The following is a 13,187-nucleotide window of genomic DNA, read 5'->3' on the forward strand; positions in this document are numbered from 1 at the left end:
CGGCGGGCCGTGCCGCCCGCGCGGGGCGGGGGCGGAGCGCAGCGGCCGCGGGCCCGCGCGTCCCTCCGGGCCGGGCTCGGCCTCAGCCTCGGCCCGCGCCGGGTCGCGGCTGCCGGTGGGCAGGGCGAGCTCGGCTGGGCCGTGTGCAGCTCTGTGGGTGTGCGGGGCCGTCGCCGGCAATGCTGGCCGTGTGGGCGGGGAATGCCGGAAGGATTCACAAAGTCACACTACGGTTTGGTTTGGAAGGGAGCTCTGGTGATCCTCCAGTCCAAACCCCTGCAGGCAGGGTCGCCTGCAACAAGTGGCACAGGAACGTGTCCAGGTGGGGTTTGAACGTCACCAGAAGAGAGAATCCACGGTCTCCTTGGGCAGCCTGTGCCAGTGTTCTGCCACTGTAAAGTTCTTCCTCGTGTTGAGGGGCAACTTCTTGTGTGTTGATGTATGGCTGCTGCTTGTCAGCCTGTCACTGGGCACCACTGGAAAGAGTCTGGCACCATCCTCTTGGCACCCACCTTTGAGATACTGACATGCATTAATGTGATCGTCTCTCAGTGGTCTCTAGACTAAACAGGGCCAGCTTCCAGTTTCCCCTCATAAAAGAGGTGCTCCAGTCCCCAAATGATCTTTGTGGGCCTCCACTGGACCCTCTCCAGTAGCTCCTTGTCTTGCTTGTACTGAGGAGCCTGGAACCACAGTGTGCCTTCTCACTTAAAAACAGATATGCAGGATAGATGTCTGACTCCATGGCAGATTTTCTTCCAATGTAGAAATTAGTTTTGTCAATTATATCTTCCAATGTAGAGACTTGTATTTTATGTTTTTTAATCCAAAACTAATTTTTTAATGTTCTTTGCTAATCATCAAATAAATAATTAATAGAAATACAGTAGCTTTCCTGTCCATCAAACAGAAATTGGTTTATGTTTCTGAGCTCTGAATGTTTGTAAGTGTTCACTGGTAGGCTGTATCAGGACTGCAGTGTTTGAGGAAGGGAAGGCATAAAGGTTACATAAGACACAATTGTGATTATACATTTTGAATTACGTTGTATACAAAATGTATTTACACTGACTTCCAGAAACGTAAACTTCCATAACAATTGTCTATATATGCCCCATGAAAAACAAAGGAGTTAGTGACCCGTTTGTGCATGCTGGGTCAGGAAATGCTAGAAGTGTCTATTTCTAGTAAATGGTAGCCGGCTGTACCTGAGCCCAATGTTTTAATTACTGTGCAGTGTGACACTCCTGGTGAACAATTCGCTGGGAGGTTCAAAACTCTGAAAAGGCTTAGCCAGATCTTTTAGCATCCTGTTTAGAAAGAGCAGAGACAGACAATACTGCATCTATGCAGGACAACATGTAAATGTCTCAAGGGCACTAGTTTTCTCCCTTGGGATGAAATGTTAGAGCAAAGGACAGCCTTCCAGGTAGGTTAGCAAAGGAGTGGCAATTAAATGCAGAAGGCAAAAACTACTCTTGGGTACACAAGACATTAGAATAAGGGAGCAGCACTGGGCACACTACAACACCCAATAGGAGCCAAGCAAACTTGTATGGTGGGAGTGTTTGAGCTGTGAGATGCCAACCTCACTTGAGTGAGAGCAGCTGTGAACAATTGCCTGTATGTTCACCCTCATAAATATACAGATTATATATATACAGCCCTGTCACACAACTGCTGTCTGAGGCTGCCAACAAGGATTTAATTTAATGCTGAAATCCTTGCAGGTGTGACAGTCTGAATAAGGTGCTGAACTGTGCATGTCCATGTGGCAGTTCAGGTGCAGCACCAGTGCTACCTCATGGTGGAGGTGGAAGAATTAAGTGTTGTAGCCCTTGTATACTTGAAGATGGTCCTGTCAGGAGAGGTGGAGATAGTGCCCTGGAGAGAGAGAGGAGAGAATGCTGCAGATGAGGTGGGAAAATCAACATCTAAAATATGAAATGCTGTTGCCAGATTTAGACTATTAGAATAAATTACATAAGGTGACAAAGAACTTGTGACTACTTTGGGTTTGTGATCACTTTGCATTTTACTTGGGCTTTTGAAATATGATGTCTCCAGGTTACTGAGATTCCCTGATTATTTGACCAACAGTTAAGTGAAATCACACGAGGGGTTGTGTATCACTGCTTAGTTTTGCTGTCTGTGACAGAACAGACTCTTTGTTGTCATCGCTGACTTCTTGCCCACTCTCTTGATTTATCCTATTGGCAGGAATACATGGTGCCAGTAGGTTGGCTCAAGACAATTTTCTAACAAAATTCTTTGGCTAAAAGGAAAGTCACATGGTGTCTGCAATCCATGTTCCTATTGTATGGTTTGTACTAGAACTACTGGTGTCAGGAGTGTCACAGTCCCAGTGGCACCTGCAACTCCACAGGCACCAATGGTACCAGTGGTAGGTGAGAGGCGATATCCTCAGGAGAAAAGTGTTTTATGGAGTAGCAAGGCAAGCTGGGAGTGGAGAGTGACAGTAAGGCGTGCATGACAGTGGCTTCACTGGCAAGTACCATAGCACCCAAACGAGAATAGTAAAGCAGTTCTGGTGGTGGCTAGAAGTTCAGCCAAGAGTACAGATCACCAGTAACCATCCCACTGAACACGGTGACAAGGAGATCCGAGGTTAAGCCAGAAAAACCAAGCCAGTGAGTCAGGGTCAGAATCAGGTTCAGTGACAATAAGCAGGACCAACCAGCCACTGGTCTGATCATCATTAGACAAGCCCACAGTGATGGGGAGGATCCAAGATCATCTTAGCTGGGTCAGGGTTGGATCAGTGTGTGTAGCCAGACGCAGTCATACCCGTAACATAGCTGAGTCAAGGACTAAGGGAGAGTGCTTCAATGTAGGCACAGCTCTTGAGCAAAGAGGTGGCACTCCATTCTTCTAGCTCTTTTTCACACAGCACTCTAATCCAAGGTCACTCAGCTGCACAGAGCTGCCTTTGAGCACAAGCACCTTAATGCTGACTAAACCCCCAAGAAAGGGTCTAATTAAGAACTTCACCCCAGCTGAGGGACATACATATGTGACTGACTCAGTTTATGTGGCTTAGTATTTGTGTGCCAGAGTTTATTTTAAAGACATGTAAACCATCATAATTTATGACCAACTGGAGGCATGGCCAGACATACTTTCTGTACATTATTAAATGTTGTAAATAATTCAGAATTGAGGGAATCATATGGATCCTTGATTCATATGGGTGTATTTTCCTCCTCTTTTGACACAATGCTCCTGATATCTTGGCATACAAAATTCTTTGGATTTTCTTTTTCCTTTCTGCTGGGCCTTAAGACATGACTGTCTTTGAACTCAGAAGAGGATCCCAAGCTCATCCAAACTTGGAAAATGAGCTATGCTAAGGCATTCAACAAATGTTGCAAAGTGCCTGGGTTTTTAGTGACCTACCAGGACTGACAGGACTGGTCAGGACTGACAGGCCTTCAGAGTGTATGCCTCCAAACGGTGCCATAGTCCTCTCTCTGGAACATTTAATGCTACAAATGCTGTCAGCACTGACATGTAGTCACACTGCTGAAAATACATTGTGCTGCGTGGAAACACAACTCAACAACATTGCCTGTGATAAATTACAGTTACAACCCCCTCAATTCTGGCTACAGTTGCTACAGTGGAAGCTTGCTTGGGGATTGACTTGACTCTGCAGGCAGAAGGAACTCATTCAGTCCCTTTGCATAGGTAGGGCAGCCAGTCTTGTGTCTTGGGAGAAAAAAATAAGACTTAGAAGGGAAAGGTCATGTCAGGTCTTCACTGTGAAGGTGCTCAGATGAATAAAGGTACTTCCAGGTGTACATGCAAGACATATGGGATCAGTTCTCACCGAACTCCTCTTATTTCTGAGGATTGCAAGTGACATGAATTTTTAGTGGGCAGCAGTAACCAAGAGGTGCTGCTTTTTTCCCTTTGAATGCTGGAACACATATTGGAGGGCTAAGCAGTTTCTGATATAATATTTCAGGAGTATTACACTGTAGCAAAAAAATACACACTAACTGTGTTGGAGGTCCTTTCAGATTTCTTACATTACTTAACTTTTGTCTTCTTGCTTATATTTTGGAAGCCTGACCAGCTGTGTTCCAAGCACATCCAAGAACCCCCAGGTCCTGAATAAAATAAATGTGATGGCAGGCTCAATACTATTAATAGAGTTACTATTATTAATTCCTGAGGTAGTCTTGGTCTTAGCTGACGGATTAACTGCAGACACTGAGGGAAGCTCATGATGTCTATAGGTGGCTGAAGTCCAAATCTGTAAGATGTAGGCACACAGTTTGTAGCAACTGGGAGTGGGGCTGTGGCTGAGCCTCATCCCCAATGGGTACAGCTGTGAAAAGCAGGTGAGCAGCATTGAAGGTAATGGGCCATGGAGTGCCCAGGGGCACTGACCAATCACAGAAAGGTAGAGAGGCCACACAGGTGCAATACATGAACATGAGGGGTATAAAAGGTTGGGCTAAAGAACAAAAAGGATAGCTGCTTGAAGCCTGCTGAAGTGGTGTTGTTCTGTACAGGCTGATGCTTGAAGCTTTCTGAAATTGTGTGGTGGTGCTCTATATATTGTGCCTATCTCAGCTGTGGTATATGCTGTGACAGTATGATGGTGCAGAACCAGCTCATACTTTTTTCCCTAAATTTGGCAGCCTTGTGTGTATGGGCACAGAGAGGACGTTTTGAAGGGAAAAGAAAGCAGTCAAGAATTAAGTTAAATTATTTATGGTGAGCAGATGGATTTAGGAAGTCTGCTGGCTGAGACAGAGGCATGACTCTGCAAATCAGGTAAGTGCTTAGTGGTCACAGATAAATTCTCTCCACAGCCTTGGGATTGTTCATACTATATGTTCATACTATATGTATGGTGCTAGAGGTGTATATTGTATTTAAATTTACAGTTCTTTTTAAATTAACAACTTCTGCAGTAGAGTATATATAGACTTTATGAAACACTGTATTTATACAACTGAGCACATCCTCAGTGGCACACTACACTTTCTTTCTTGGCAGGGGGTTTTAGCAGCCTTCATAATCCTGATATTTTATTTCTTTTTATCTAGGTTCTACTGATGCTTACCTCTATTTCTGAGGCAGATTCTTCACTTTATATATATGATTGATCATGCCAAGCTTTCTTAGACCTCACTAAGAGTGTTTCCTGCTAAGTCATGAAGAAACAATGCATACTTAAGCTCTCTGGTACATATGCCATTATTCATTTCATCTCTAAATTTGGTTGCCTGAACTTTGACTGTTACTGCCAATAGCAACTGACCACAAACATTATCCTTAACAGTAACAGCGTTACAGAGCAAGTGTGACCCCCTGGAAAAAGAAAGTAAGACTCTGACAAACATAAAGCCCTTGCAAACATTTTGCAATAGCTAATAAGGTTTTGTTGGAGTAAGGATTATCACATTTTTTTAAACAAAAAATGTACATGACTCTAGGTTTGTCTCTAGCTTATTGTTTCATGTGGAGCAAGCTATAGCAAACAAATGACTTTGAATAATGACTGTAACTGCTATTGTAGAATGGTTTTAAGATCATGTATTTCATGACTCTTAAGGCCTTGTGTGTTGGCAGTTTGTGTCTTGCTTCACTTGGTTCTCTGTCTTTTGCAAAATTTTATGTTTCCTAATGTCAGCCACTAAGTTCATGCTAAGAGCTACCCAGGAAACCCAGCTACCTTCTGCTATTCTGAAATGAAATATGTATGTAATTTGAGACACGGGCTTAGGTTTAAATATAAAATTCACAATTTTATTCTTCCAAATTATTTTCAATTTACTAGGGTTGTGTAGAATTAGGGGACTGTGACACAACCATTCTGAGGTGTGATAATCAGGAGTATGCATCTTGTTTATTTTAGCACACATTACTATTGCATTAGAATGCTGTTGACCCAACTGCTTAGCTAATACCAGTGTAGGAAAATCTGCTATTTCTCTATTTATGCCATATTATTTTTTGTCAATGTGCAGAGAGGGTCATTCTGTTGAAAATTGTGAAGGATTAAATAGTAGGAGACAATGCTCCAGTCTCATTTCTGCCAATGCTCCTGCCAAAATCCTTCTGTGCTTATATTCCCATGTCCTCTTCTGTTTGCCAGGCCCTTGGCTGTGCTTTCCCACCCTGTTGACAATACACATCTGTGATCGATATTCTGTGTTTGTATTTGCTGGGACATTTTTAACTGCACTTCAGGCTTGTATGTGGAGCTAGTTCATGGACAGTAAGTTTCCATTGCTGCATCAACCATAAACTGGAAAGACACTAACTTGCCATCAGTTGTACACCCTACTGCACATGCTGCCTCTGCCAGTGACAACTGGGAGCATGCTGATAGCATTTCTGTTCCTTCCAAACAGTACCTTTGCTCATCACTTAGGAGAGCTGGCCTCCCTTGCCTTGGGCAGCAAGCATTTTGCTCAGTTTGCCGAGTGTAAGTCAGTTGCTCAGCTGTAGTTGGTTTTTGTTTTGGTCTTGAGCAATTTTGGTCCAGAAAATAGATTTTTCTGCAGATAGAGAAAGACAAGGCAGCAACACCTTCCAATAATTCCTTTTCAAAACACATGTAATTTTGCAAGAAGTCTCTCTTATGCTAGCATAAAGGATTAGTCCTATTTGTATTCAGTAACAAAAAATCCAAATAAAACAGCATAGCAAACTGGATGAGATGGGGACATTTTGTATCTGCCAGTCCAAATGTTTGCTCTTTCAGGTATGTCCCTCATATAAGCTCTTAAATGAACACATTCAGCTGCATTTTAATTCTAGGCAAGTATCTTATCCCTCCCATCTCCATATGGAAAGCTGCTTCCAAAGATCAGCCTTCTATTTATCAGAAACATTTGTTTGTGCATCAGTTTGTCTTACTGCTAAACCTCACCTTGACCTCTTTTGTGATGTTTGCGCTTCTGTGAGCAGCTGGTTTCTTTCTGACCCCCTGTTTTTTAGGGTGCCATGCACATTCCCTGGAGCAATATGCTCCCTTTGTAGTTAGAGTATTTAAATGAATCATCTAATTTAGAAGCCAAGTCAGAACTTGGGTAGGCTGAATGACTGGAGGTGCCCATCTCCTTCCACTGACTACAGGAGACCCTGGTGAACATGCTCCTGTTTTAGGTATCTTTGTGAAGTACCTGAAGTTCAGCAGTATGAATCTAGGTTTTAGTGCTGTTGTTTGTTGTCTCCTGATCAGTCTTGAAGTCTTTATCTGCACTGGAAATTCTTATTTCTTGAACATAATGAGCAGTATTCCAAACGAATTCTCCTAAGTGTCATTGATAGCTTTCCCATCTCTCTGTCAATTGGAAGTACCCTGTCTGAAATAGTTTGCCATTATGTTTATTTTGAACAGGCCTGAAATTTGTATTGTATTTCCTTCCTCCCTCCCCATGATATACAGTTCACTACCGCTCTAGCTGATACTTGAATTTTCCTAAAATCCTGAAATCCCTGATCTTTGAATATGGCTTATTAAGTCTTACTTTTTTTCTGTCATCCTGGACTCCATAGTCAATTCTTCCTAGGCAATATTTAAAACATCCTTTATAAAGACACCACCTTCCAATTTACATGGCAATTTTAAGTTCCATTAACAGCCCCTTGTTTCTGGTGTCCTGGTAATTAGTGGCAGCATTAGGCTACTTCCTCTGAAGAGCAAGAAATTCCTGTCAGAAGTCCACATTTTTGTGTTGCACAGTCACCCACTTGTTGCTCGTACATTTGCCAGGCTGCCCAAATAATGAGTATTGAAAGCTGTTGTTTCTTAATCATATTTTTGTTCTTGAAATGGAGGGAAACGAAACAATAAGGCTGTTACCATCTGCCATGTAATTGCAGTTCTTTTTCCATTCCATCATTGGCAACTGTTGCTTATTTGAAGGATTATTATTTGATTACTGCTTATATGAAAGGTGATTTCTCACTGCAAGTCACACTGAAGCTGTGGGGAGCTTCTAAAGCTCATGTTCCATAGTCTGAATGATATGCAGACTTCATGCTTCTCTTTACACTAAAAATTGAAAATATGAAGGGTGATTCATTGTTGGAGGGAAAAGATGGTTTCATTTGTTGGCTTACAGAGAGCTGATTAAACAAGACAGGGAAAGAATTGGCAAAGGTCATTTCCAAGGAAGGGAGAGCTAGTCTTTTTCTGTGGTATCAAGAGTTGATAGCTACATGGCTTTTGTCCTATCAGAGTCAAAGTGTGGAAGTACCAGGCTGTATGCCTTATGGTTATCTGAAGATCAAAATCCTGGCACATCACAGATACTTATGCATTCCTGCCTTTCTCTTCCCCCCAGGATGACTGTGTGACTCCCTTCTCATCTCTCTATTCGCTGTCTCCAAGCTCTCCCTCACTCCAGGCCTTGTATCTTCTCTACATCTGGGTACACTTTTCCTTCCTCAAGTGGTTCGGTGTCTCTTGTATCCTCTTCCCTCAGAATAGCCACCACGAGTCTCCTCTCTTTGATCCTGCTCCTCTTCTCTTTAACAGACTTATTTGAACACTTGAGACCTAAACTGAGAAGATTGAGATATTCTCAAGGATTTAATCAACTTATTTTCTCAGAGGTGGGCTGTTCCTACTGCTGTTGGAAGTGCAGGACATGCTAACTAGAGGCTCCAACTACTGCTTTCTGGTTGACTGGTCTCAGAACCAGGCAATTCTTGCCCAAGGATGTTTGTAATATTCTTTCAATACTCTGTAAATGATTGAATGTCATGTTGTACAGTTACCCTATTACGGGCAAACATATAAGCAGACATGGCTGTGAAGGATTTTTGTGGGCCCTGGCTTCACCTCCCAAAGGTGAAGACTCAAAAGCTACATTGCCATTTCAAGCACTGATGTATAAAATTAAAAGAACCAAATTGCCAATGCTATGTAGTCACCATTTGCTCAAAGAGAAACTATACAGAAGGGCTTTTGCACCAAGGGGAGGAAAGTATGTATCTAGCAGGAGCTGGAGAGCTCTTTCCTACAAAAAAAAAAAAAAAAATGAAAGAAAAAAATGCTCTCAGATGCAAATAGAGAAAAGAGGGTGTGGACAGAGCAGAAATAGGATGCAACCCATATAAAAAACTGCTGTGCAATCTTTGGAGTGCAGGTGATGTACAGTGCAAGAATGTTTAGATTTTCCAGTTACTGTCAATGCTGGCCAAAAATAATGACTCATTCAAATACGCTTAAGAGCTGTATTTTAAAATTAAGAATCTGGACAGACAGGTACTGACATGGAAATGTACACAACAGTTTGTTTAAACAGTGTCTTTCACAACCAGCTACTTGGTGACATGTGACAAGCCACGATACTTTTGCCACGTCAGTTGCCTATGCCGCGTGTCCCAGGTTTGTCACCTTGGTCTGGGTCTGTGCTTGCCATGCCCACTGCACTGATGTGCCTGTGTGCAACACAAGTCTCATCTACTCTCAAGCATATTTCAGACCTGAGGATGCAGAAATACAAACTCTTAGTCTTGTTGGGCACCTGTTGTCCCCATTCTTTTGAGGTTTTGCTATGGCATGTGAGCAATTTTTTTAGGTTGCTTAAGAAAAGTGAAATTTTATCTTGAAAAATGTTGTGTAAATATCCATCTCCAAGAGAAACTATTGGAAAATACACGTTTGCTGTCAGAAATACCAAATTTGCTTTGAGGTCTGTGGGTAAAAACATGCTGTCTTTTTGATTATTCATAGCAAAAGAACCTTAGGACAGAAACAGAAAGAGGAAACTGCTAAAAAAAATGAAAGTGTGTCCCTGCATCAGTTTCATATTGAGTATTTGCACATGTGTACTCCACATGGGTGAGATCTGCCTCCAGCATCTTGCTTCCTCATATTGGAGAGAAAAACACTGAACTTAGTGCCTGGTGAACTGAGAAACATGGATGTGGCATCTCTCAAACAGGCAGTGTGCCTGCAGACTCAGGGATTCCCCTGTGGCCACCATCACCTCTAATGGCTGTCCCTGCAGGCAGCAGCATGGAGGGATTGCACCCCCTTCCCTGAGGGGGCTCAAAATGCCCTGTGATGACAATGTCATGAATAGTGTAGCAGAGACACAGTGGAAATATCCAGAGATGAGTGCCTCGTGAGCCTGATTGAGGTGGTAATCACAGTGTGTAGTGCTAGCAGCATTCCTCTGCCTTGAGGTCAGCACCCTAAACGAGTCAGACTGATGCCAACAGCTTGCCACACCTGTCAGTAATGCCATTAAAACCCAAATCCTCATCTCCAAAAGATCAGCACTAAAGCCCTGTTCAGACCTTGACTGCCTTTTTGGCAGCCCTACTCCCAGCCAGCAGGCACCCCCATGTGGATGGGGACTGCCTAAGAACAGGTTGGGACACCAGCCTGCATGTGTGGTGGGGTCAGAATCAGGCCTGGTAAGGGGTGTCCTTACATCTAGCAGCTCTACTCTACTGGTTTCCCTGCTATTTCTAGGACAGAGATAGTGGGGTCAGGACTGAAAACAGTATGAACAAGGCTGTAATGGAAAAGATAAGATATTACAAGATAAAATACAGTACACTGCAGTATTGTATTGTGTAAGATATTACTGCTGTGGTTATGAAACTTGATCAAGTGGCAAGGCAGGACAAGGTCATACTATCAGGTTGTTTTCCATTTGTATCATATTTTTTTTTTTTTTTGTTGGTGGTAGGTTTTTTTGTTGTTGTTAGATTTTACTACTGAATTTTGAGAAATCTCCCTTTTACCTGGTGGTGCTGGTGAAAGCCAATCACTATTACAGCCTGTATAGTAATTCTGCTTCTAAATACAGGCGTTTCAGAGAGCATCTCATTTTTAAAGGCAGCTCACAGAAGTGCTCTGTGTTGCTACTATTAAAGACAACCAGCATCCACGGTGAAGCAGGGAGAGGGGTGGAGCTCACAAACCTCCAAGTGCCCTTTCCTCCTCCTGCAGGGCAAAGCTGATGCAAAAAAAAAAAATGCAAAAAAGCCAGAGCAGGCCCCTCATGGATGCTGCTGTCCAGGACCTTCATGCTTCTCTGTGGTACCACACCTCCCCTGGCCTTTTTGGTTAGCATTGAGAAAATATGCTCAGGGCAGTTAGGCACTGTTTTCCTCTTCCTGTATCACAGAATTTTTATAATTTTACCTAGAATTATTAAAATGTCTTTAAATCTCTCTAGTATATTTATGTTATATAAGTAGGACTGGAGGAATAAGGCGTACCTTATAGATCAACAACATCCCAGTAATGCTACATGTACCTTCCCTTCCATTTTTTATTTAAAAGCATCTAAGACCAGTAGGATAACATGCTGAAAATATAAATTGTGTTGCCTTTTTATGCAATTGAAGAGCTAGAAATAAGGAAGAGAAACACATATTAGAGTATTATAGACCCATTTATGATGAATACTCACTGTAGCTTGTTGTAAAATTTTTAACACAGGTAGTAATAGGACATGATTGTAATTGAGGTATTCAAGAAAGGGTGCTTCTCATACAAACTAACCACAGGAAGAATTAGAAGTGCAAAAGTCCATGTTCCTCATGTGCTCTTAGTCACAAAGTGTATTCAACTATGAATAAACCCAGAGGTTGTGATCTTCTGTTCTGAAAAGCAACTAACCTCATAATTACAGGTTTTTATATAACTAAAGTAGGCTTCTTTTGATCTGCATTTCTTTTAGACAGTTTTGCTTTACATTAGTATAATCATCGACCTTGGTTGCACTGGGGACATCTATGAGCAGTATAAGTGAGATTTTCTTGCAATGAATCTCCCTTTGCCCTGAGAGTTGTGGATCTTTAATTTATAGAAGGCAAAATTGTTTGGAAGTCTCTACCATGATTGAAGTGGTTTGTAATTACAAAAACCATGTATTCCTCTTGGAAATATTTTCCTTTTTTAACTCAAGCAAGCCCCACAAAACCTTAGAATGTAATTTGTTTCCAGTAGTGACAACTAATTTCTCACTAATGGAATGATGCAGGACAGATTGATTTCCATAAACATGATTTACTGTTATATGTCTAATTAAAACAAGCAATTACCCAAATCTTGAAGTGTTACAGACTTTTCTGTGAGGATACTTTGATGATGAAAACACATGTTTATTCAGGACATGGGTTCCTATTCATTCACAAAGGCAGCAAGACAATTTACAGCCCCAGATTTGACAGGAAACATGACAAGAAGCTGTGTCTTTTCTTACCACTCCAATTCCTTTTCAGGAGAGCACATAACTAGCAACCTTTGCCTCTTAAGCCTTTGTGGGGACACATGCCCACAGTTGTCCTAGCTGTGCTGAAAGGCATGGACCAGGGCAAAACTGGGACTTTGCCACAGCTCCCAGCTCCACCACTCCTTCTGCTCAGTGGCACACCAACATTACCCCCTGGTGGGAAAGCTCATTTTCCCCATATGTTCTTAATTTTGGGCAATAAATAAATAATATGCTTGGAACAAAAGCTTGTAACAGGCTGAGACAGTTTTGCATTTATCATGCATGATAAATCCTGGCTGTACCACAGGCATCCATGCCAGTAAATTTAGCAGCTATATTGCCCTGAAGACTGGTCTGTATTTAGAAATAAGATTCTTTTTTTTCCTCAGTGGTTGTAACAGGTCTAATAATGCTTGTGTCCTGTGGGAAATATGTATGGTAATTTGCCTGTGTAAACACTCGTTTCTCCTAAGTAGATGTTCTGTCTGGCTCTGCATATCCCTTCACCTGTTTGATAAAAACAGTTAAATAAGCAGCTTGCTCCCTGTGCCTCTTCTCACCAAACCAGAAATGTGGGTCAAAGTCCAGCAGCCCCAAACCCCATCTCTGATCTTTATGATATTTTTGAAGACTCTCCCCAGCCTTCCTCTGCTCTAGACTCAAATGCTTTCTCTTCTATGCCATGAAGATCAGATGAATTAAAGCTACTTCAGACATTTTTGGCGATGGCAGCCTTCCTACAGTTTTATCTATTAACATCATCTATCTGTGGCCTTTGCAACTTACGTGGAAAAATGACCTTCAGACCCTGGGAAGGGATCCCGTAGTTCCTTTCATGTTTCATAGCTCTTTTTTTTTTTCCATGTCTTCCAATGTCTACAACTGTGAAGACCTGCTTTGCTTGGTTTTTCAAAACAATTTTTAAATGTATGTTGATAATGTTGTTGCTCAGCA

This window comes from Lonchura striata, chromosome 5 (genome assembly GCF_046129695.1).
Source record: "Lonchura striata isolate bLonStr1 chromosome 5, bLonStr1.mat, whole genome shotgun sequence".
NCBI lineage: Eukaryota > Metazoa > Chordata > Aves > Passeriformes > Estrildidae > Lonchura > Lonchura striata.